General features: G+C 36.4%; 1 protein-coding gene and 1 long non-coding RNA gene across 4 annotated transcripts in view; both read right to left on the bottom strand.

Annotated features, from left to right (window-relative positions):
• Positions 1-12379, bottom strand: part of LOC6640484 (semaphorin-2A) — a 50959-nt gene extending 38580 nt beyond the window's left edge. For all 3 annotated transcript variants that reach the window (XM_023174835.2, XM_047010251.1, XM_047010252.1), the window contains exon 1: positions 12358-12379. The gene's annotated coding sequence lies outside the window, so the exon portion shown is untranslated. The remainder of the gene's footprint in view (positions 1-12357) is intronic.
• Positions 12380-18736: 6357 nt separating this feature from the next.
• The window catches only part of LOC124460041, a 40064-nt gene continuing 35188 nt past the window's right edge, over positions 18737-23612 (bottom strand). Inside the window, exons 2-4 of the long non-coding RNA XR_006953994.1 lie at positions 19090-19316; positions 18881-19025; positions 18737-18822 (exon numbers count right to left, since the gene is read on the bottom strand). This is a non-coding gene — a long non-coding RNA (uncharacterized LOC124460041). The remainder of the gene's footprint in view (positions 18823-18880; positions 19026-19089; positions 19317-23612) is intronic.

Raw genomic sequence — 23612 nt, forward strand, 5'->3', positions numbered from 1 at the left:
TAAATCGCGATTTTTTACGAAATTAGAAAAATTGTAGTTTATTACATTTAAAGTTAAATTAAATGAAATTCATCAAATCTAAATTTAATCTACTAAGGAATATCTACTCTAAATCTTATATATAAACTTTCCTATTGTTACATCAGACTTAATTCAATATTTTGACATTTATGAATATTTTTCTTTTAATACAAATATATTTGCTTAAGAGGCCAGTAATTGCGTTTGGTTTCCTTGCATTACAAACATGGTGAGAAAATTGTCATACTTCTATTTTTTTGGGTAAGCATAAACAAGGATACGAAGAAAAAAATCAGAAAATAGGAACGAAAGTAATGAAGCAACTGTTGGGATGGCCGGCCACCAGGGAAACGACAAAACGAAACGATTTTGACGACTGACATCGAGTGCCATGAGAAATACAAACAGTAAAAACCAGCCAGAGAGCCCGCCATCTAGCCAGGCAGTGCGACAGACAGGCCAGCTAGGCAGACAGTTTGCCAGACAGTTGCATTCGCCACCCGGCACCGGCATCACAACCTTCCATCCACCCCACACCCACAACCCCCCCACACCTCTAAAACTTTTACCAACCAACCAACCAACCCATCTCTCTATCGACTGGTGGTAACCTCAGCAACCTTAGCCGCGTGCCGCAGCCAATGCTAATAGAAATTAAGCGAAAGTACTGGCTATGGTGTGAGTAGGAGTAATGGAATGAACCACCCTTCTCTATAGCTGGTCTGAAGGTCGCCAGTTGCAGCAGCCGTCGGTCGATTCTATGCGATTTTTACTTTTATTAATCATAAAAAAAATGTATACCAAAAATTGCCAAAAAGAAAAAAAAAAATGAATTCTCATTCTGGCAATTTGATTTTAATGGCAAAAGAAACCAGACAGAGAAAAAGAGGGGAAAATGATGAAAAACCATTGGAGAGTCAGAGTCAGTGTCAGACGGGACGGGCGAAAAGGTGGAGAAGGTGTAGTAAGGCTAGACAAACACATGGAGGCAAACTCCGATTTGCCTGGCATTGCAATCAGTTGCCATTTGTGTGTGTTGACGTTTGTCTGGTGTTGGGCCACGTTCTCATCCTTCTGCCCGACTCCGGTTCTCTGGTCCTGTCGTTGTCGTCGCTGTCGTTGGCATTGCCGAGTGCCACACGCATCCTGCCATGGCATTTGATTGTTGTTTCTGTTGCTTTCCTTACGCTCAACGTACGTGCAATTGTTTCTCTTTGTCTGTTTGCCTATTTTGTTTGTTTGTATTCAATGCACAGCCGCTCACCACCAACTCCCTTCCTTCCTTTATTTCACTCCTTCCACCGCGCTGGCTCGCTCGTCACTGTCATTAATGTCAATTCCAAAAGAGGGAAGGCCAAAATGATCCTCCCACGCCTTTTAAAATATTCAAATGACAATTTTCCATATAGAGAAAGGAAACCTAAGAATCCTTTAATTACCAACAGAGAAAAAAAAAGGAAACTATATCATTTATTCATTTATTTTGGAACCCCTCAATTTAATTGACACGACACTAAACAAATTCTCAATTGTCACACGCACAAATGTCATTTGGCCACGCCTATCGCCCTCTTCGACTTGTAGGAGTTACTGGATGGACAGCTTGAAGTGCAAGTGCCTATAAAATTTATTGCTTAGATATTTGAACTTTGGCCATGTGATGATAAGTAAAAAAAAAATGCTGAAACAAAAACAAAACACGACAGCAAAACACGAAAAAGGATAAGAATGGAGGCAAAATTTCCCTAACACGACTCTGAGGGGGTGTGGTACTTATGTTAATTAACAGAGCCCACAACAGTGTTAATTAGCATAGCTAAAGGGCAAACTTTGTTATATAGTCGCTTAGTACATTAGTTAATGTAAACGTCTAGCTTTAGTAAAAGTTTTAATGATGTGAGTCATATGGAAAATGGGAAAAACATTTGATTTGATTTTTACAATAACATTAAGAAAGTTAGTTCAAGACTCTCAAATAAAAATGGAAGACCTTTTTCAGACGGGTCGACACTATCAAATTTTAAATTCATCCCTCCATATAATCACAGAATGTCGCAAATTCAACACTAAAAGAAAAGAGTAACCCTCTTGTTTACCTCAACAATTCCAACGTCTAATCCAATGAACTAATTTTTTACAAGTAGTCAATTTATACCATCTTATATCAACACCAAATATTAACAAAAATGAATTAATTCTAAAGGTATGCTATAGCATGTTCAAGTATTGACATAAACATAAAATGTATAAAAAAGATTACAAACATATTGTAGCACTTAGTTACAATATTTATATACAAACATACATTCTTGAAACAACAAACCGAAAGACATGCTTTGTTTTATATAAAAATTATTACAATTAAACATACCAAGGAGAAGTGATTAGATAATTACAATGTACATTAGGGCGTTAATTTTTTTCTCGAAAATCATTCACCAGATTTGGATAATAGGAGATATAATAATGACAATATCTTAGAATCCTTTGTAGAATCCTTATCTGTTGGACGATTATGACTTTTTTTCTCCATACAAAATTAACTGATATTCATGATCCTTTAGTAAAAATATAATCTTAAGAAGATGTATCTAAAGTACTCTTTCTTAAGGCCTAGCAGCTAAAGCTAAGTTAAGAATTGCAAGTATACTTCAATTCAGCTTATAAATAAACAAATAACAACATATTTGAATGATTCTTCAGAAAGCTTAGGATCCTGTTTGTAAAAATTTAAGAAAAATGTATTGCATTATTTCCTTATCAAAATACAAAATATTTTCAAACTATTTTCTTTTGGTTTGGCCAAAAATTGTTTGACATTTAGAAAAACTATTTCATACTTTCAAGCATGGAGAACTAAAGTTTGAAAATTTCTCATCTCAAATCAAAAACCACACCAAATTAACAGTATCTAAATTTTCTCTACAATTTTATTGTAGAGGCTTAAGTGTAATATTAAAAAACTTATCAACTAATTGAATCAATACTCATATGAAAAGAATTGAATCATTTCGCATCGGTTTATTGAGCAATTTTGCCCGCTTTGTTACATAAAGTTGGTTGACCTTAATAAAGACCCCTTTTTTCTTTGGTTTGTTATGAACGATGGGCATTCGATATTGGTTTGCGTGCCGTGCCGCCTGCCTCTAGTTGCTGGGAATTTGTATTTTTGCTGATGTTTGCAGAAAAGTCAACGTCAAGCTCCTGGATAGACTCTGATAAGGATAAAAGATCAAAATGGCACGCACACAGGGCGGCACACGACTATCCCAACCAAGTGCATCGGACCGGAGAGGAAATTTCGGCCTCTAGTTTATTTGTTAATGGTTTATTTATTAATTCCTGCGGATTATCACATCAGTGACAGGAGGCAATGGGGAGGAGAGACTGAGACCAGATCACAATACAGCGAGATATGGCACGATGCTGTCGGTAAGTGTGAGCCAAAAGCAACCCTTGTGCCAAAAACGGAAACGGAAAGGCATATGGTTGGGACGAAAGGCGGAAGGACTGGGCGACTGGACTGGTCCAGTTCATTCTCAAAGGACACGGCCTTATCTTGTTGTGAAAATTGCAGCTAATGCAGGAACAACGAACATATTGTAGATTTATATTTGGAGTAGACAGGAGAGAGCAAAAGGAAAAAATAAAATCCAAATAAATTGAAGTATTTTCCTAAATGTGCTTAAATTGTTGAACAAATTGAAAATCTGTGTTTGAACATTTTGAAATCATGCATTAATAATGTTTTAACACTAAATAGTTTTCCCGCATACACACCAAGACACACACACACACACACACGAGTGTATTTAAAAGTGATTTTGAGCAAAAACATGCGTAGACAATTTCCCCTTTTTCCCATTGCCGTAGTCATGGGCCGGAAATTTGAAATTTTAGTAGTGCAAGGATGTTAAGGATCTCTGCTGCTGCTGCTGCTGCTTCTACTACTTCTTTCACATACATCTTGGAGTGCGTTTGACAGGCGTATGGAGACGAGTGTTCAGGCGTGTGTGAACTTCCGCACATGCACATTGAACCCAGTCTAAGCCCCGAAACCCAGGCCCAATTGAAAATCAAAATACAAACGCAATTCGAAAAGCCTTAGCCTCATTCATTCAGCATTTCGGAAAAATAGAGAAAAAAACAACACAAAATGTTGGAAGAAAATTAAAGCAATTAGTGTAAATACATTTTGCTATTTTGACGTACTTGCACTCTGTTGCTAGGCAAAATACTTTAGAGTAAAAGAAACATTGCGATGGGGGTGTATGATGGTGTTTAGAATGGGTTCGAGAAAAACCTTTTAAAGTATTCAATAACAACGAAATGCCAAACCTCTCGTTTTGACGACCCTCCCCACACAACACCATCATCCACACCCCCCTCCTTAAGTGATGGACAGGCCTGCCAAATTGAATTTCTCACGCCCGAAAATAGACACACACCGAGTTTATGAAGTAAATATATATATATTCATTTCTTTTTCTGTTCGCTGTTGTTGATCTAAATTGTTTTATTTTCAAAAATGTCATGAACTTCATTTAGAAAAGGTCGGCAGGCAGCACGACCAAAAGACAACCGAGTCAAGTTACCTCTATTGAAATATTTAATAAGAGCAGCGTTGAAGTTGAGGGGAAAGTGGGGGAAAAACAATACTTTTCAATAGGTAAATTCCCAGCATAAATGTTAATGGATAAATGAAAAGGTTGATACTCTATTACAAAAATTCCTATTACATTCTATTGAAATTTGAATCTTTCTTTTTCTAGGACTAAAAAATTCAAACGTAAAGAAACCTTAAATGTTGTTTTCGATATGTGATATAAAATTTAATCAGAGTTCTTAAAGTACGTAAAGGTAAGGGTTTTAAAATATTGTTATCAGCAAACCAATAAATTTCAACAAATAACCACATGGCCTTAATTATCTGAACTGCTATTTATCATGTTTTATCTATATCTGTATTACATTCGATTAACTTTATCGAAACCATAGCTCAAAGTTAGAATAACTAACTGTATAAGGTAAACCAAATTCTCTCATTTAACTACATAAACGTATTTTACTCTGGCAAAAACCCAAACTTAACTAAATCATATTTAAAATATTTTATCCTAGTTCAAAAAACATTTCACATTGCTTGTTTTTCTGGTTTAGCGTATCAAAAAGCCACTTAGCCCTTTGTGTAAGTGTATGTGTATCTTTGTGTCTGTGTCAAAATAAAATTGAATGTCAAATTCTATACTCGTATTGAATGTGTGGCATGAATTTGACATTGAAATTTGCATATGCCATTCAATGTTTATTTTCATGTTCCACGAGGGTTAAACTGTAGACCAAAGTATAAGGGTGAGGAGTGGGAAGGGAGGATGGTGGGGTAAAGGTGGTGTGGTGTGGGGGGCCGGGCTCAGTGGTACGGCAGTTGCCAGTTTCGCCTTTGAAGTGCGCCAGCATGGGTGCTTAGCTGCCTGATAATCCTTTTTAAATAAATTTGTTGGCACAAATCGTTATGCTGCCTGAAGGGTGACCCCGACGCGTGTTTCTACCTTTTATTTAACTGTTGTTGTTGTTGGTTTTTTTCCTGCTGTTTTCCCTCTGCAACCCTCGTAAGGTGCGTTTTTGCGTATATCTCTCGTCACTCTCGTTTTGTTTGTTTTACTGTGAGTGTGTTTGTGTGTGTGTGTTTTTATGTTAGGCATGTTAATACACAGGAAATTAAACACTTATGAAGGAAGTCATTGAAAATATACGCCCACATACACACACACACACACTGAACTACACATGAGTACGAGAACAATTTCAATGAGTCTAAGCTTTCAATTATAAACAGGGACAATGGCAGAGTGAAGCAGCATCCATAGAACAGCAGCGAAAATTTTGAAGTTTTTTGCATCTAGCCTTTTACCACATCACCATGATAATGAGTATGAAGATGAAACGCCCTTAACACACACCCGGACACACATACACACACACACACACACCCAATCGCACACTCGTACACAACGAATTGTGCTGCCAGACATATACATCGTTCCAAGTGAAAACAAAAACCCACAAAAACCCGTGGAGAAATTCATTTAGTTTGCACTAACACGCTGTCGTCAACATGGGAGAGGAGCGGGGCAGTGGATGGGGGGAAAGTTGGGAAAAAGGGGGCGAAAATTGTTCAGCTTCTTTTTGGGTTTTCCTACGTTTCCCCACCCACTAAAGAACTTAAGCGATTTTGCATTTCATTACGTAGCTGTGGAAGATAAACAAAATACATAATCCAAGGGCGTACAATAATGGCAGAAAAAGGGGTTCAAGCACAGCACAGGACAGATAGACAGACAAAAGGACGTACAGACAAACCGGTTGACAGGCAGACAGATGAATTTTGTGTTCCGGTTAGACGCCTTGATGTAAACGGCTTGAGGTACTTAAATTTTACTTTGTTAAAGCGCATTCTAGCGCAAAATAAGTAGGCACACGCGGTCCCTGGTCCAGGGCACTGATTGACCCCAGAGATTTGCTGTGTCTATTGTATGAAAAGATAATTGCTTAAACCAAAACCGCAACAGCTGTCGAATGAACATAATGAAGAGCGGCATTAATACACATTAACCATGAACTCTAAGTAGGTTAATACAATGAAAATTCGTTTGCTTCCTTTTTTGAAAAGATTGCTCTGGTTTAAAATTCAAACATGATAAACTGAGAATTTGAATAATCATTTTCCAATCCATGCAAGTAAATACCATTTCCTATAGTTATGATAAAAGAGATACTGAATTGTTTTGGCAAATACATAAATCTGTTTTAGAAATAGATAATTATTATATAGTATCAAGTTTAAAACAAACTCTCTTCCATTTTAAAGTGATGGAACTAAACTTTGTATAGTCTATTTCTCTGTTGATTTTACATCAATTCCAAGACAATTTAGAAAAACACTTTACAAATCCATATGACTTTAAAAAGGCAACTCTCAGTTAAATACATTTAATTATATCCTAACGCATATGTCTAGCATAGTTATTCGCCTTTATGTAAGTCTTCTCATTAAAGGACATTTATCGAATGTTAAAGATTTTCAAAAAGAACCAGATTAAAGTTTTTTTTTTTTTGCTTTGCTGCCTATGGCAACAGAGTCTGTCAATTTGTGTGTATGTTTTCGTCGCTCATTAAACTCTAAATGGCCACATTACAACGATTTACATTAGCCTGGGCTTTAAAATCAAAAACGCATAGCCAGGAAGGCTGACTGGCTGCCTGGCTGGTTGGCAGGCAGTCAGGCAGACGAGAGCCAGAGCCCAGAGACCAGAGCCCAGACATACACATCGATTAAATTGCACAACAGAATGAAGCAATAAACATTTAGAGAGAAGCAGGGGCATGAGCAAGAGCTGCATGATGATGATGATGATGAGAAGAAGGAGGCCGGTGAGGAAAAGAGAAAATATCATTGGAGTCAGATTCAGAGCCAGTCAAGTTTCTATACACACACACACATGTGTGCCTGTGTGGTTGTGTGCGTGAAAGCGGGTTAAACGTGTCTACATCAAATGGCCAAGCGACATTTAGCAGTCGATAAAGTCATTCAATGCAGCCACGTGAATGTAAGGGAAAAGAATCAGCAGGACGAAAAGCCAATGCCATACAACCCAGTGCCCAGTGCCCTTTGCCCCTGTCTCCTATGTCCTATGTCCTGTTTTTACCATCCTGTATTCATGCTGCTCATTTTACGCTTTTGCGATAAAGTAATCAGCTGATGCTCGGCGGAAAAAATAAACGAGAGATAAATCGATAGTTTTGGTTAGATGCGGAAACAAGATATGTACACATATATGTCCATATAGACCCGTTTGTTAGCCAGGGATGGGATGGAAGACTATTGTACGTGTATGTGTCAGGCAAGTTCATGTTTGGCGTTAAATAAACCGCAAAATGTTTATTGATTTTCTCTTTTGTCATTTCTGCATATTTCATCAAAATAAATATTCTGCAAAAATATATATATATTCATAGCAAAATATTTTATCATTCACCTCTAGCAGCAGACGACATTCAATTGGCCAATAACAAAATTTTTGCCGTCAAAACAAAATCCAAAATAGTTGTCCATATCAAAACGAGAAAAAAAATATACCAAAATACATACAAAGAGATAGACAGGCAAAAAGAAAAGCAAATAAACAAACAAACAAACCAACAACCAAATAGTATTAGCCTGCTCTTGGACTGAGGGAAAAAAAGTCTAGACAGGACTCAATGGGAATATACATATACACTCACAACATGGGCCATAAAGCAAGCAAATGCAAAAGCAACAAAAAAAAAAAACAGAACGGAAAAATTAACAAATAGCCATGACACGGCGAGAGAAAACAAATAACATAAACTTCAGTTTAGTTTGAGGTCGACCATGTCGAGTTGATGGATTTTACTTTGGTTGACTACAAACAGAGTCAAGCTGTCAGTGAAGAACCCACCACATTGGGGTAGATCAAAAATGAAGAAAATTTATGTGTCTCTCGTTTATTGCAAGTCAATTAGCAATTTGATATGAATTTATTGTAGAAATTGTCATATGTTTATCTTGAATATGATTTAAATATTAATAATTTATAGATTTAATATATTGTGTAGGTATTGGTATGTGATTTATATCTTATTTTATGTAAGCTCTTTCTATTTGGCTAGAAAATTATCATCAAAAACGTGGTAAAAGCTGTAAGTGTAAGAGAAAGATTTGTTGTTCCGTTTACAGATTGTGAAACATAAATCTTAGCCCTTAATCTAAGAAGTCTTTTGGTTTTGACTAAAACATAATAAAATCTTAATATGTTCACTTCCAACACGTTTAAGAATATAGTAAAAGCAAAGACTAACTAGCCCAACTAAAAATAACATAAACATTGATAAGTTTGCTATAAACGAAAGTAAAGATGACTTATTTTCAGCTCAACTTCAGGAAATATCACTTCTGAAGTACCCTACTAAGGCGAACTACATAACAGACTTTTCCAATGTGTAAATGTGAAAATCGGAACAAAAAGAATGGCACTTCATATATGGTGCGGCATGTGTTAGTTGGCGAATAAAAATTGCATGTGGTTGTATGTGTGTGCATTGAAATAAAAACGCAACAATGCGCAATCATCATTATCGTTAAAAGAGGCGCTTACAAAACTAGACAAATTGCCACTTTAGAGGTTAGGTCCAGGGACCAAAAAGCCAGAAAGGTTTCGCAGCAGCCAACGGAAGTTGTTGCCAGTGACTATAATGACCTTTGGGCCACACATACCACACACACACTCACATGCTCACACACACACACACACGCATAAGTAACATAAAACCAAAATGGCGCACATTATAGACCACAGCAGGAGCACAAAAGTATGCTATGAAAAAAAACAACAAGCTTAAAAAAAAACGAACTCATAATCAACTAGTAACAAAATAACAAAGAGAGAGAAAAGTCAGCAAAGTCAAGGATTTGCCCATAGGCCAGCAGCTCTTTTATTTTTTTTTTTTTGGCTTAATTATAGACACGCACACACACAAATCTAGCCAAACGAGAGGGAGAAAGACTATTACCAAAGGTTTTGGGTTTTTGGTTTTTTCGGTTTTTGTATTCTTTTAACATTCACTCAAAAGGCAATTTGCAGGCATCTAAAAATGCTTCACCAGCAGGTTGTTAGTTCTACATTTGCCCTTCTTTCATTTGCTGGTTCGTTTTTCTGCGTCCACCTCATGCAATGGCGACAGCAATTATTGTTACACAATTAAAAAACCATTAGGCGTAATTTGGCCTTTTTCTGTTTTCTGTTCGAGAGCGCTTCCTTGAAGTTTCTAACGGTCTGCTGTTGTTGGCTCTTGGTGTTCATTTGATTTACTGGGAAATGCTTTACAGAGTCGTCCACTTCCGTTAAAAGGCTTTCAGGAAAAACGCAATGAAAACATTAATTTGCTTAACAATCAATAGAAGCAAAGTAATATAAAAACCAAAAACGACCACCAACCAAAAGTATTAAAAAACAACACAAATAAAAAGAAGAAAAAGCTTCATCAATATTTGTTTAATTGCATAGAGAATTAATTAAAGAAACTACGAGCTAAAAGCTATTTTAATTGTCCAAAGTTAGAGGGCAAAGATGAAGGTTAAGTTTAGTGAAAATTAATCTAAGATGTGATAAGGTCTTCGTTTTTCTTGGTTCTCCTATGTCCCAATAATCAACAAGACAATACAAAAGACTTGTTCGTCATTTGATAATACAGAGATGAATGGCAAATCAATTTGCAATTGATTTTTGTCATTTCCTGACAATTTATCCTGATCATTAAGAAGCATATGTTGTTTCCTTTCATGCCTAAGTAGTCTTAATATACAAAGATTATTATTATTATTATTATCAGTATAGGATATGGTTGTAGGCAGTAGCAACTACATTTTTATACATATTTCTATTGAATAAAGCAGGTTTTCGTTAATATCAGATATAATTTATGCTCCTGACTTTATATAAAAGTTTACGCTAAAAATGTTCATTTAGAATTATATAATTATTATTATAAGTATAGGATATACATACTTGTAAACTATCAACCTAACTATATTTAACAAGCACTGGCAACTAAGGCCTTCGGCTTAGATGAAAACTACATCCATAAATTGACCCGGGCTATCGTTGTTCAGTTGCCTAAATGACTTAAACAACTCATCTACCGAGGACTGCAGAATTTGGTAAAATTTCCCAACAATTTCTATCAAAAATTTTCAAATTAATAACTTTAATAATTTTATATGTAATACAAAGAACTTTGTCTCATTATTTTGATTAATTTGTCTCATGTGCCACATAGAGGTTTCTTTGACCTTTTCCCGTCGGTTCTAGCCATTTACTTCACTTCACACACGCTCCTTTTTGTTAGCCTTTTGGACTTTTGTATTAACTCATTTCAAATATGCAGTAATGGGCCTTACGAAAATTGCTTAATTTTATTTAATAACCAGCAAATGTCTTGGCCAATAAGTGATTGACTGAATGTACACACACACATACATGCACCTACACAAACATACACAATCATTATTGTTAATGTAGAGCAATTTACTGGTACCTGTAACTGTAGTTCAGTTCAGTTTTTTTTGGGAGGGTTTTTCTTGGGCGTTCGAGTTAAGTTATTTATGAAAATAACTTTGTCCCTATTATCGAGCCAAAAGGTTGACATACCCATAAAACTTGGAAAACTTTTTAATGAAAGCACATGCAACACACACACACACTTAGATAGAGACAGAGAGAGAGAGAGAGAGAGAGAGGAGTTTCAGGCAAAATAGCCACAAAGTGTCAGAGCGATAAACATAAACGAGACAATGTTGCTGGAAGCCTATGGTTGGTTGGTATTACTACCCATTGATTGGCAGCTGTCTCACATGCGAAAAAGCCCACCAAATTGCCTGCCATCAGTAGGTACATATGTATGTATGTGTGTTGGGCACGTTTGGGTGTTAAAGCCTCTTAAAAAAGCCGCTTTGAACATGCCGCCGTCGCCGCCGCTGCTGCTGCTTCTGAAAGAGAAACTAGTGAGGCTTTTTTGCCAAAGTTCTTCGTTCAGTTTTTCTTTTTTGACGGTGCTAGTTCTAGTTGCATATTTTCTTTTCATAATGACCAAAAAGAGCTAAAGAACACAGACATTGAATGCTTTTGAAGTTTTTTTCTTCTTCCGTCTTTGTCGTAGTCGCTGCGGCAATACTGCAGAATATAGCCAAGGGCATGAGAACACATCAGCAGCAGCGGCAGCGGCAGCCTCGGCGGGTTTTGCACTGGTGCTTTTTCACTCGTTTGGGTTCTTTTTTTTTTGTCTATCTTGCATTTTAGACCAGGTGCTGCAGCTGGTCATAAGATTTCTTTTTTTTATTCTCTTGTTGCTTACATTTACAGTTTACATTGCTATTGTTATTGTTGTTGGTGTGTGTTTTTTTTTTCTGCTAAGTGCTATAACAATTTTGGTTGTTGTAGCAGATTAGTAAATCTCTTGAAACATTTTTGGTATCTCTCTTTACTCTTTCCATGGGGTAAACGAACGAACCAGTTGCAGTAAACTGGTCGACGTTGGCAAAAAAAAAAAGAAAAATAAATGCAAAACGACTTCCAAACAAGCTGGACCGGCTCAGTAAAATGGCAAAAATGCAGCCAGGTAACCCAAAGAACAAAAAAAAAAAATACAACAGACTCCAATGAGAGAAAAAGAGAGCTCAAAGGGAACTCCCCCCACATGAATTTCAGTTTGCCATTCATACGTTGAAAAAAATATACAAAGGTATATATATACATTCACCTTAAGCACTTTTTGCATTTATTGCAATTCTTAATGTTTTTTTTTTGTTGTCTTGGGTTTTTTGTTTATACAACTTTTTAAGTTTTGTTGTATTTTTGTATGATTTTTTTTTTTTGGCACTGCACTTTTTCCTTTTTTATGTTAGCACTAACTCAATTGGTGTTTCATTACGAGTTTATATATTAGAAAAAACTTGACTTGTTGACGACGACCGCAAAACAGTCAAAATAATGGGGCTAAGCGCTCACCGCGTTAAAGAGCCACCGTTCAAAACGCGTTTGTAACACAAACTGAAACTTTTGTTTTTGCCACAAAGAAACGACACTCCAATGGGAGAGCTTCGTCTTGGTTGTCGTCGTGTTCGTGTTGTTGCAAGTGTTTCGTGAAAACTGGTTTTTGTCGGTTTTAGCCATTCGCCATTTCATCAACAATGTTGGCAATGCTGTTTCTTGCCGGCATTTTTAACATTTGTTTACATGACTCAGCGCAGGCGTTCGGCTGCAGCTCTGTTAAGTTAATGTTAAAAGGACAAATGGGTGGGGGGTGTATGGGGGGTAATGGCAAATGAAATAAAGATTCAATATGACGAAATTTGAAGAGGCCTATCATCAAATGCTCAAATTCAATTAGAAATAGTTTAGAGCAAAATTGTAGTTAAAAGTTACAGCATATTTTTGAAAGATATTTACTTAGCTACTTCAAATAAGGCAATATCGAAAATTCCTTAGCACTTAATTAGGAATGCAGCAGCAGATGTTATGTTGAATCTCAAGAGTTGTGGGTTCTGGAATGGGTTGGGTTGGGCGGTCACACACACAACTTTTGCAAATTAATTGCCATAAATCAGTAAAACACAAAAAATTGTGTAACAGAACCAAAAAGTTGTAAAGACGAATTTTATATTCTCTTCACTTGCAGCAAGGGTTTGAAAAGGACTCTAAAGGTTTGAGTACTGTTAGGAGGTATTTTCAAATTCCGTTAAAATAAGTATTTTATTAAACTAATTTAAAGGAATTAGAAAATACCTATTAACAACTATTAAGGGGTTGAAAAATTTCTATCTTTTAGGAGGTTTATTATTTGTGTCTCTTGATTAAAGTTTGTGTAATAAAACGAACATAATTTCATCGATTTTAGTTGCCAAAATTATCCAATATATCCACGAAGAGTCGCAGTTTATATCCTATTATCTTAATATTCCAGAATTCCAAATTGTATCAACGTAGTAATCAGAATTCATGATCCTGAGGGCAGAAATGCAATTTGGAAATGCTTCAAAAGAGTGAAAAGAATGTATCTATGGTTCCAAAAGATATTCTAACAAAAGAAGTTCTTCCGATTGGTATTTAACTTATCCAGATCAGAGCTTAACACCTTGGAAACTTCATTTGTAGCCAAATCTTCTTGCTACTACATGAGGAAAGCATTCTCAAAAGGACAGTCAACTCAAGCAAGTATTTAAGTATTTGCAATTACAGTTTTAAGTACCAGTACTCCAAAAGCAGTTTATAATAGATTGATCCTAAACTTGGGTAAATGTTGAAGGGTATTAAAACTAGCTAAACTACTACATACAGACATATGTACGTGCTATCTTTCAAATGGAAGAAGTTAAAATGATCACAATTTCCGCACATGTTTCAACATTTACATATAAATCTATTGAAACTGATTAATTTACGGTAAAACTAGAGATGTACATAAATGTATGTATGTGGTAAATGGTGAAAGTCAAGGAGAAAGGCAAAATCACTTTTGGCATTAAGACATGTTGCATAATTTATGCGCAAATTAATAATGGGCACGTACAGGCCAATCATTTTGAATGCGTTTTCAATTAATTTGAGTTCACTCTGTCTTTCTCTCACTCTCGCTTTCTATCTCTCTCTCTCTCTCTCTGCCTCTAGTTTAACTATTTCCAATTACATATATAGATGGTTCCATCAATAAAAATCAAATATATATACATATAACCAGGTGGGTAAACCTAGCATCAGGCTCCACAAAGTATGCCTATAAATAAGCAATGATGCGGCATTTATCTGACTCGAGCCAACAATCCTTCTCCGTTTACGAGAAGGAGCACAAAAAGAAAAAAAAAATATAAATGCCCCAAGCCATTGAAACTAAAGACGAAGAAAAGTCGGAGAGTGTGTGTGTGTGTGTGTGTGTATGGGGCTAAAAGGGATAAAAACGTTTAGCATGGCCAGCACGATTCCTTTCTTTCCTTTTTGTATGTTTTTTTCCCTGCTATGGCCGTGTGACTGTTTCGCGTCATTTGCTCACTGTGGGTGGAAGCAAAATTGGCAGTTTGGGCAAGAAAACTGAAGCTGAAATTTGGTATTATTTGATGAAACGTTTTCGACCCCCCCAAATGTGTGTGTGAGTTCGCTGTGCGCCTTTGTGACTTCCAGGAAATAGAACTAACAATAAGTGCAAAGGAATAGCAGCAGCAGGAGGAGCAGCAGCAGAGCACCTGGCATTTTACCAACTTCATGTCCATCGACTTGGAGCTGCCGCCTGGTAACCTTGTCAAAACAGAATATCGCTTACCAAGTCGTTTGGCAATTTTTCTCAATTTTCACCTAGCAATAGAGCTCTGGCAAACAGTTAGGAGGAGGAGGATCCCTACGGAGTGCTGTTGGGCATCAAATTTTTTTTTGTTTTTTGCAAGCACACTATTCTTTTTGGTCTCCCTACGATGGCCAGCATGAAGTTTCCTCTAGCTTTCTTTGTGCACGATTGCTCTTTGGTGGCGTTGCTAACCTCACTAGCTAGATGCCTACCTCATCCAGCCAGCATCTTTCTGGTCGAGATGAAACAAAGCTTAAATTGTTGTATGTAATTGTGCGTTTCTCTCATACACATCAACACGCTCTCATCACATACAAAGCGTGCACACACACACACACACATACGACACACACAGAGGTTTCACCTGCTACGAATTCCATTGCATACTTTGGGGGCCCGGCGCCTGTGCAAATAAAAAGTGATATACGCGCGACACTGAATGAATATTAATCGTCTCCAACCATACCATTCCGTTGGAACTCTGCCTGTGCCATTTGCCTTGGCATCTGGCCATTCTCATTTTGGACCCCGCCCACCCCCTCCATTCCCTCACATTCTCTTTAGCCGGGTTTTTCGGATTTTGGGTTTGGGTTTTTTTGTTTTTTTGCGTTTCCTTTGTTGGACCAGCTGTTTGGCTGATTTGGCAGCTTAAATGATTTCCGGCGACTTCAGCTTCAGCTTGAGTTTGGGTGATTTGTAGAATTTTTCGTTTGAAATTTATTTAGGGACACAAAAAAAAAGGAAAAGAAAAGAAAATTATTTGTCGACTTGCTCATTTTATGCCCCCAAAACGAAATAACAGTTAAAATTCACACCTTTACGAATAAAAAACGTGCCAAAATGTTGCGAGTAAACGACTTTTCGATACTCTTGCACATAATGGAGGGCTTATTTGATTTCAATTAACTTACTACACTATTACAACTAATTTTTTACCATTTTAAATGATAATATGAAGTCTACATTACAGATCTGAACACTTAACACTATTATTAAGTACTTTTTTAATTACTTTTAAAATTTGAATGTGAATCATAGTGCAAATTAGTTTTATATTCTATACAAAGTCTCTCTCAAATCTCTTCAAACTGTACGCATCTCATTGTATACAAAGTTCCTCTACAAAGTCTCCAAAAGACCTTCATATTCTCTTCAATTTTGGGAATTAAACTATTTTTATAAAGATTTTAAGGGCAAGCACATAAAAAAGATAGATTCTTTAGTTGCAAACTTTGCCGTTCTTTCTTCGCTTCATGTAGCTTGAATTCCCAACTACTTTTAGCATTGAAGATGGCCATTACAACTGTGCATTTATTAGCGAAGTTTGCTGATGATAGAACTTGGTGGTTCTTAAAATAGCTATACAGACAACCTGCTTACCTTTTGTGCTGCCTATGACTTAAAGTCTTATAAATTAGTAAGATTTATTGACCACAAGCCGGCTAAAACCCAGCTTTGATTTTAATTTTGTTTACTTTTGGCATAGAAATGGCTCCTATTTGGTTTCTATTTCCTGTCATAATTTCAATTTGTAAGTAACTTTCTTTTAAATTTCTTAAAAGTCTATAAAACAATTAATTTACTGCCTTTGTAATGAAATAATTTCAGCTTAAGAAGGCGACTCCAATTGTTTTAAATACTCCGACAATTGATGTTAAATGCCAAATATACATTTTTCTGTAAGGGAATAAAGCAAAAGGTGATGACAATAAAAAGGCAGGACCCTTTTTTTTTAATGCCACAAAACGAAAGAAGAGCGAAAAAAACACTTATTCAAAAGAACAAAACATGTATTACTTATGAACAACTTGTCACAAGGGTTAGCTGACCCCCGTCCAAATGCATGCCCTTTTTATACCATACACCCATAGGGTGAAATGGTATATTAAAGTCGCCAAAATGTATGTAACAGGCAGAAGGAAGCATCTCCGACCCCACAAAGTATATATATTCTTGATCAGGATCAACAACCGAGTCGATCTAGCCATGTCCGTCTGTCCGTCCGTCTGTCCGTCTGTCCGTCCGTCCGTCTGTCCACCTGTCCGTCTGTCCGTATGAACACCTAGATCTCGGAGACTGTAAGAGCTAGAGCCACCAAATTTGGTATGTAGACTCGTGTAGTATGTTATTTCAAATTTTTGCCACGCCCCTTTCCGCCCCCGCAATTTAAAAAAAGCGTTTATCTCAAAAACTATTCCAGCTAGAGACACCATATTTGGTATGTATATTCGCTTAGTAAATGCACACATTTTGTATGTGTAAAAATTTTGCCACGCCCTTTTCCGCCCCCGTTATTTGAAAAACTTGATTATCTCCCGTATTTTTTTACCTTATGCAATCAAATTTGGCACACTTAAATTTAATACTAATATCTAGCAAAATACCAAATTTGATCAAAATCGGACAAAAAACAGTCGAGTTATGCATATAAACGTTTTTCCATAAGGCCGGAGTTGGCCGTTGGCTGGTGGGGGCGCTAGGGTGCTCGTATGATTGAGTGAGCGAGATACTAAGATATGCTTGTAAAAAGCATGTGAAAATGCATTTGTTTAATAAAGTTGAAATATTTGCTTTACTGGTGTATGGTATACCTAAGTCGGCGAGACGACTTACTTACTTCATTTTTATATATATTCTTTATTTTTTGGTATTTAGTATTTAGCACCTTTGCAGGGCTTCCCAGTCAAACAAATTTCGTTTCATACAAATTTTTGGCTGTGAGTTTTTAATGAAACCCAAAGCAGAGAAAAAAAAAGGGGAAAGCATTAAATTTCGCAACAAAGAGAAGCTTTGTGTTGACACCTACCTAACTCACATCGAGTGGCCTGACCCCCTCCCGTTGAGTGGCCTTTCAAGTATTGCCATTTCCGCAAAACACAAGAGAAGTGTGAGTGGGAGAAAGAGAGAGAGAGAGAGTGAAGAACGGGAGGGAGATGTTGAAGTTGAATTTATAGTTAATTTTCAATTTTGTTGAACAAGCTCAACACACATTTGTGTTGAATGAATACACAAAACTTTTCAGACAAACCAAAGGTAGCCAGCCGGAATAAAGACTAGAGCAAAAGAGTGATATAGAGGGAGGGAGGGGTGAATTGTGGGTGGCAGAGACACATCGACACATGGAGGAGTTTTGCTCGTTTCGTAGATGATGTCTAAAAATAAAAACTAACAAACGAAACTAATCTGCATGGTATACGACATCTAGAAAAGCAATTTGTTTGCGGCTCTCTCCGACTATTGTGTTTGCATTATTATTGTTTGTTGGTTTGTTGCGAACCAGCGATGCTGCGTTACCGTTACCGTTTTGTCTGCCATTGGGGTAACTCTTAGCCACCTAACCAATCCTTTACCCACAGCTCAATAGACGCGACAAAGTGCACATGTTTGCCGCCTAGTTGCCACTTTTTTTTCTCCTTCTTTTCCCTGCTGCGTGTGTGTGTGGCCTGGGTTTGCGGTGTATTTAACCTGTCTGCTTGTTGGATTACAACCAACCAACCAACGAACGAACCAACCCAACCGACAGACAGACAGAAACATTCAGACACTCAGACAGAAGGGTAGACATGGGGGTAGACAACACTAGGCTACGGTATCTATTCATATGCCACTTTGTATGGCAACCAGAATGGAGTATGAAATGTAATACCAAGACCGCCCCTTCGCCCTCCCGGCTAACTCACACTTTGAACGCGTGCCTCCTGCTGAGTCTTCAGAATCTCTGTTCCAATTTGTTTTCGGTAGACATTTTAACGCTTAGTTTAGTTTAGTTTTATAATTTTACTTTACATTTTTATACAACGTTTACCCCAGCTCTTATTATCTTTGCTATATCATAACGTCGGAGTTCTATAAAATCTTGATATATGCCATAAGTAAAGTATGACCAGAAACCTAAAAAAATAAACGATAACTAATATTATATAGAATGAAGCTTAGCTGGGTTACTTACCTGCTATTATATGAAACACAGTCCTATAACGTATTTGTGTATATATCGCTTTATCTCTCCAATCGTTGAAATAGCTTATATATAATAAGGCATAGATGAAAATAACAGCTGATACTATCCAAGGTACAAATAACCATTGATTTTTCTTGAAAAAAAATTATAAATTTTAACATTAATTTCCTTTTTAAATTATATTTCAATTGAGTTACCCCAATGGAGCCAGCTATTAATAAAAAGCTGCTTAAAACTTCTATTAAACAGATATGCGTCCAGATTTGTCCATGCTTTAGTATATCCGTCCAATAGTTGAGTATTGAAAACGCCATGGATATCAATATAGTAAGCCCGGCTATGGCCAAATGGATTTTTATACTGCTCGATGTGAACTTCATGCCTGAACGTAAGAAACTGAGCTCAAACCAAAGAAATGCGAATTCTATCGAGAGTACAACAAAAAGTAAAAAAAAATTTAGACCACCCATGTCCATGCTTATCTGACGATATAAAAATATGTGTTTACATATAATACGTTGGAAATTGTGTTACTTTTTATTATTAGCCCTTATCAGCGTCAAAGTGGTTTCAAATGCTTTGATTCATTGCGTTAATCATGAAGAAGTTTGCTTGAATATTAATGATATAAGAAAGTGGTCTCGCCGACTTTGGTATACCATGCATTAAGTAAAACAACTGTGTTGAATGTATAAAATTATTTTTTATGCCATCTCACTCCTTCTTACACATCCGATCATAAGCGCCGACACAGGCCAACGATCAACTCCGTCTGTACGGACAAGTTGACTATTTTCAGTTCGATTAATAAAATTTGGTGTTATGATAGATATTACAATATATAATTGCATTTTTTTTAAATATTGGGGGAGAAAATTATGCAAAAATTGAATATAAACTTAATCTCATAATTACATATCAAATTTGTGTGTTTATATGTACATAATTAGTCATATTCTAAAACGACTCGGCTGTTGAAGCTTATGGGGTCGAAAACGCTTCCTGCTGACTCTTCCATACATTTTGGCGATTTAAATGTACTTACATATGTATATTTTATGGGTATACAAAATGGTAGTAAACACAAATAAAAATTTTCAAACTGGTCTCAAGGTCAATGCAAACCTTTTGCTTTTCGTTTCAAATTTGTGCTCAAACTGTAAAAATTAGGAACAAACGCAATTTAGAATTATTTTTGTGTATAATATAAATATAGGTACTTTTGAGAAATGTTTTTTTAGGTGGCTCACGTGGGAGATTATCACACATTTATACATACCAAATTTCTTAGTTTTACTAGACCTACAACTTTCTCTAAGTCAATATTTAAACTTATAGAAATTGTGTGCCGTTTGGATGCCAAATTTGGGGTATGGCCTCAAAATGTACCAGAAAATATCAAAGAAGCTAAAATTATACCCTTGCAGTTCTTGGCCATAATATTTTTACATGTTCCAAACACTTTTTCTGTATCCTCAATTCATCAATGCACAGACAAAACCTTCCAAATATTATTTCCATTTCTTTATCTTCTTCTTCATGCTGCATGCCGCGATTGACACGCACACACATACAGTTTACGTAGCGTTGCGCCTGTGTGTGTATGCGTGTACTCAGCTGCTCTGTGGATTTCAAGCAATGACGTAGTAGAGTCGATTTATATTGACTGTAACTTGTGTTATATTTATCCGATCTTATCGAAATTTCGGAATCTGATGTTTTATATCCAAAACTATCATATTAGTTAATTTCATGGGGATATTCCTATTTTTATGAAAATGTTTCTTCTAGAACTATATGATATAGTTCTCCGATCGGGACAATTTTCATACTTTATCTGCTCCAGGCCATAAGTAGCTCAAATATCAAGTTTCATCCCGATAGCTCTTAAGATGGCGGCGTGAAGTTGATTTGCACAGACGGACGGACGGACATACGGACATGGCTTTATCGACTCAGCTTCTCATGCTGATCAAGAATATATATACTTTACAGGGTCGAAAACGTCTCTTTCTGTGCGTTGCAAACATCTGACCAATTTTATAATACCCTCTGAAGGGTATAAAAAAAGGGCTAAAGCTAAGTTTTCAAATTTTACAGTACATTATCATAAAACAATAATCAATACAAACAACCTGTTCAATAACAATATTTAAAAAACTATAGTTTTAAACTTCAAAAACGAAAACATTGTCACCACTGTACATTTTTAAATATTAAAAACCTTAGTTGCAATGTTAGTAAACACTAAAGACTTTTTTGGTGGTATTAGATTACAAATAATCATGTATACATCCATTTATATATGTAAATATTTGGGGTCCATTTTAAAACAGTTCAAATATATTTACAATTATGGTAAAACAAAAAGGAAATTGCTATATAGCAAAGGTTTTAAATTTCAAAATACATTGAACTAATTTTTGGTTTTTTATAATTACAAGGTAAATAAATTATTACGACAGTAATTTGTATGGAAATCTGGGTTAGCATATTGAAAACTTCCACTACACTTGCAGTTTCAAACTGTTCTCATCAATTTATTGACGAAATTGAAGTCAAAATAAAAAGAAAAGTACTTAAAGTGCTTAACAAACTACGCAGAGTTGAAAGTATTTGCCCTTAAATTAGTCAAGTGTAATGGTAGTTGTAGGTGAACTATATCGTATATGTATGTATCTATAGAGACTTCATTAAGTTTTGGGGGCTAGTAAATTAAGTGCTAATGTCGAAAGTTTTGACCGACAAAGTGAGCAAAAATGAAATGTAGTTAATGTGGTTGTTGTTGTTGTTGTTGCTGCTGCTGCTGCGCTTCACCGGAAACAGGCAACCAGCCAACCACAGCAACAGCAACAACAATAACAACAACAACAAACAGCGTGGCTAAATTGATGATGTAGCCCCAGAGGAAAATTGCAGGACTCACTTTCCCTTTAGCCCTCCAACCATCTTATCCTGCCCAGTTTCATGTGCTACTTCTGTGAAAATTTTTTAATGCTTTAATCTTGATGCTAATAAATCTTGAAGTAGCCTTGCCTAGCTATGCAGCACTTTGGCATTACTTTCACAACCCGCCAAAAGGGCAAAGTGGAGACTGAGACTCAGAGAGAGAGAGAGAAAAGGAGGTGGCAAAAGGGTTGTCTGGGAATATAATTAGACAGCTGCAAGAGCTAGCTAGCTGCTGTTGCTTTTAACCATCTTAGTTTAAGCCAATTTGAATGCACTTTCTACCACCACAAGCAGAACTTGCCTTCTGCTGCCAACAACAATAGTGTGATTAAATGTCGAAAACGTATATTGCCATTGACAGTTAAGTTAAGTGAAATGGTTTCAGGTTCTAATTGATTTATATAAACTGTGCTTCTTGATTAGTAGAAATATTTCAAACAATTGATAAATCGTATTGACAAAAATGATGCGCAAAACCCCTTGACAATCTCTCTCTCTCTGCTTTCTTTTAGCTCTTTCTGACCCAATTCAGAATATAATTCTCTTTTGGATAAGTTAGACTGACTGTCATCTGAGTTGACATTTGTGCGGTTGCTGCCTGCGGTTCCTGCGGTTTTTCCTCAACTCATCCTCAAACTCAAATTCCCTGACACTTGACTGTCTCGACTTGAGTGGAGACAAATTTCTCTGACTCTTTCAAGCAACCACCGTCTGACTGACTAACTGACTGACTGTCTGAGTGCCTGCCTGCCTTCCAGCTTGCCTGGGTTTTATTAACTCAAAATTTATGTCTTGCCATTAGGTTTCAGAAATTAATCAAATTTTTTCAAATTTGTATTTAAAAAGTGATGCCAGGTTTTTTACCATGTACTCAATTTCACGCCGCTTCACCTAGGCTAAATGAAAGACATTTGTCTTTCCTAAGAATTTGTCATTTTTATTTCAAGCGAGAAATGTAATTTAGGAATTTTAATGTTGTCATTTTGTCTTTCACATTAAAGGCATAGACAAAATTCTTTCAGGCATATAAAAACTAAGCATATAGCCCAAACTCATGTACATATATATCTAGAATATATAGATGTATCAGCTGACCCTCTATTTTAGGTACAGCAAACCAAAGAAGCACAAAAAAAAGTGCAAAAATATGTTGCACATAAATTTGTATTAAGTTTTGTGTGCCCCTGTCAACTTTTTTTTTACCAACTTCTTCTAAGCACAGTGAGTGAGGGGAGAGGATGAAGGGTAAAAGACGACAGCATAACGACATAATCATAAATTTAAATATGCAACCCAACAACGTTTTTTACATTTCCGACAAAACACAAACAACACACAAGGAACGGAAAAAAAATCAAGCAAAGAGAGTGGAGGAAAAACGGCAAAACCTTGGCAGTGACAGTTTCACTTTGCTTTTCGGCAAAAGGAATTTTTCTACAACACACACACATGCCACACACATATGTTGTGTCCTCCACACGTTACTTTTTTACTTCTACTACTTTTTCAGCTTGATATGTGTGTGTTTGTGTGTGTGTTTTAAATGAAGTTGTTCACAGTGTAAAACGTAAAGGGGGAAGTGGTCTAATATCATTGCAAGAGGGGTTCTTCATCCGAATGGGTCCACATATCACTCCAACTTCACCCTAGGCAAACATAAATGGGGCTACTGGCACCTACTTAAATTCAAACATATCATTCGATGCTGGCGAATAGGGACAAAAGCTTAGCAAAAGTTTTAAGACTCAAAATTCTATGCTAAAAGTTTATC

This window comes from Drosophila willistoni, assembly GCF_018902025.1.
Source record: "Drosophila willistoni isolate 14030-0811.24 chromosome 2L unlocalized genomic scaffold, UCI_dwil_1.1 Seg196, whole genome shotgun sequence".
Lineage (NCBI taxonomy): Eukaryota > Metazoa > Arthropoda > Insecta > Diptera > Drosophilidae > Drosophila > Drosophila willistoni.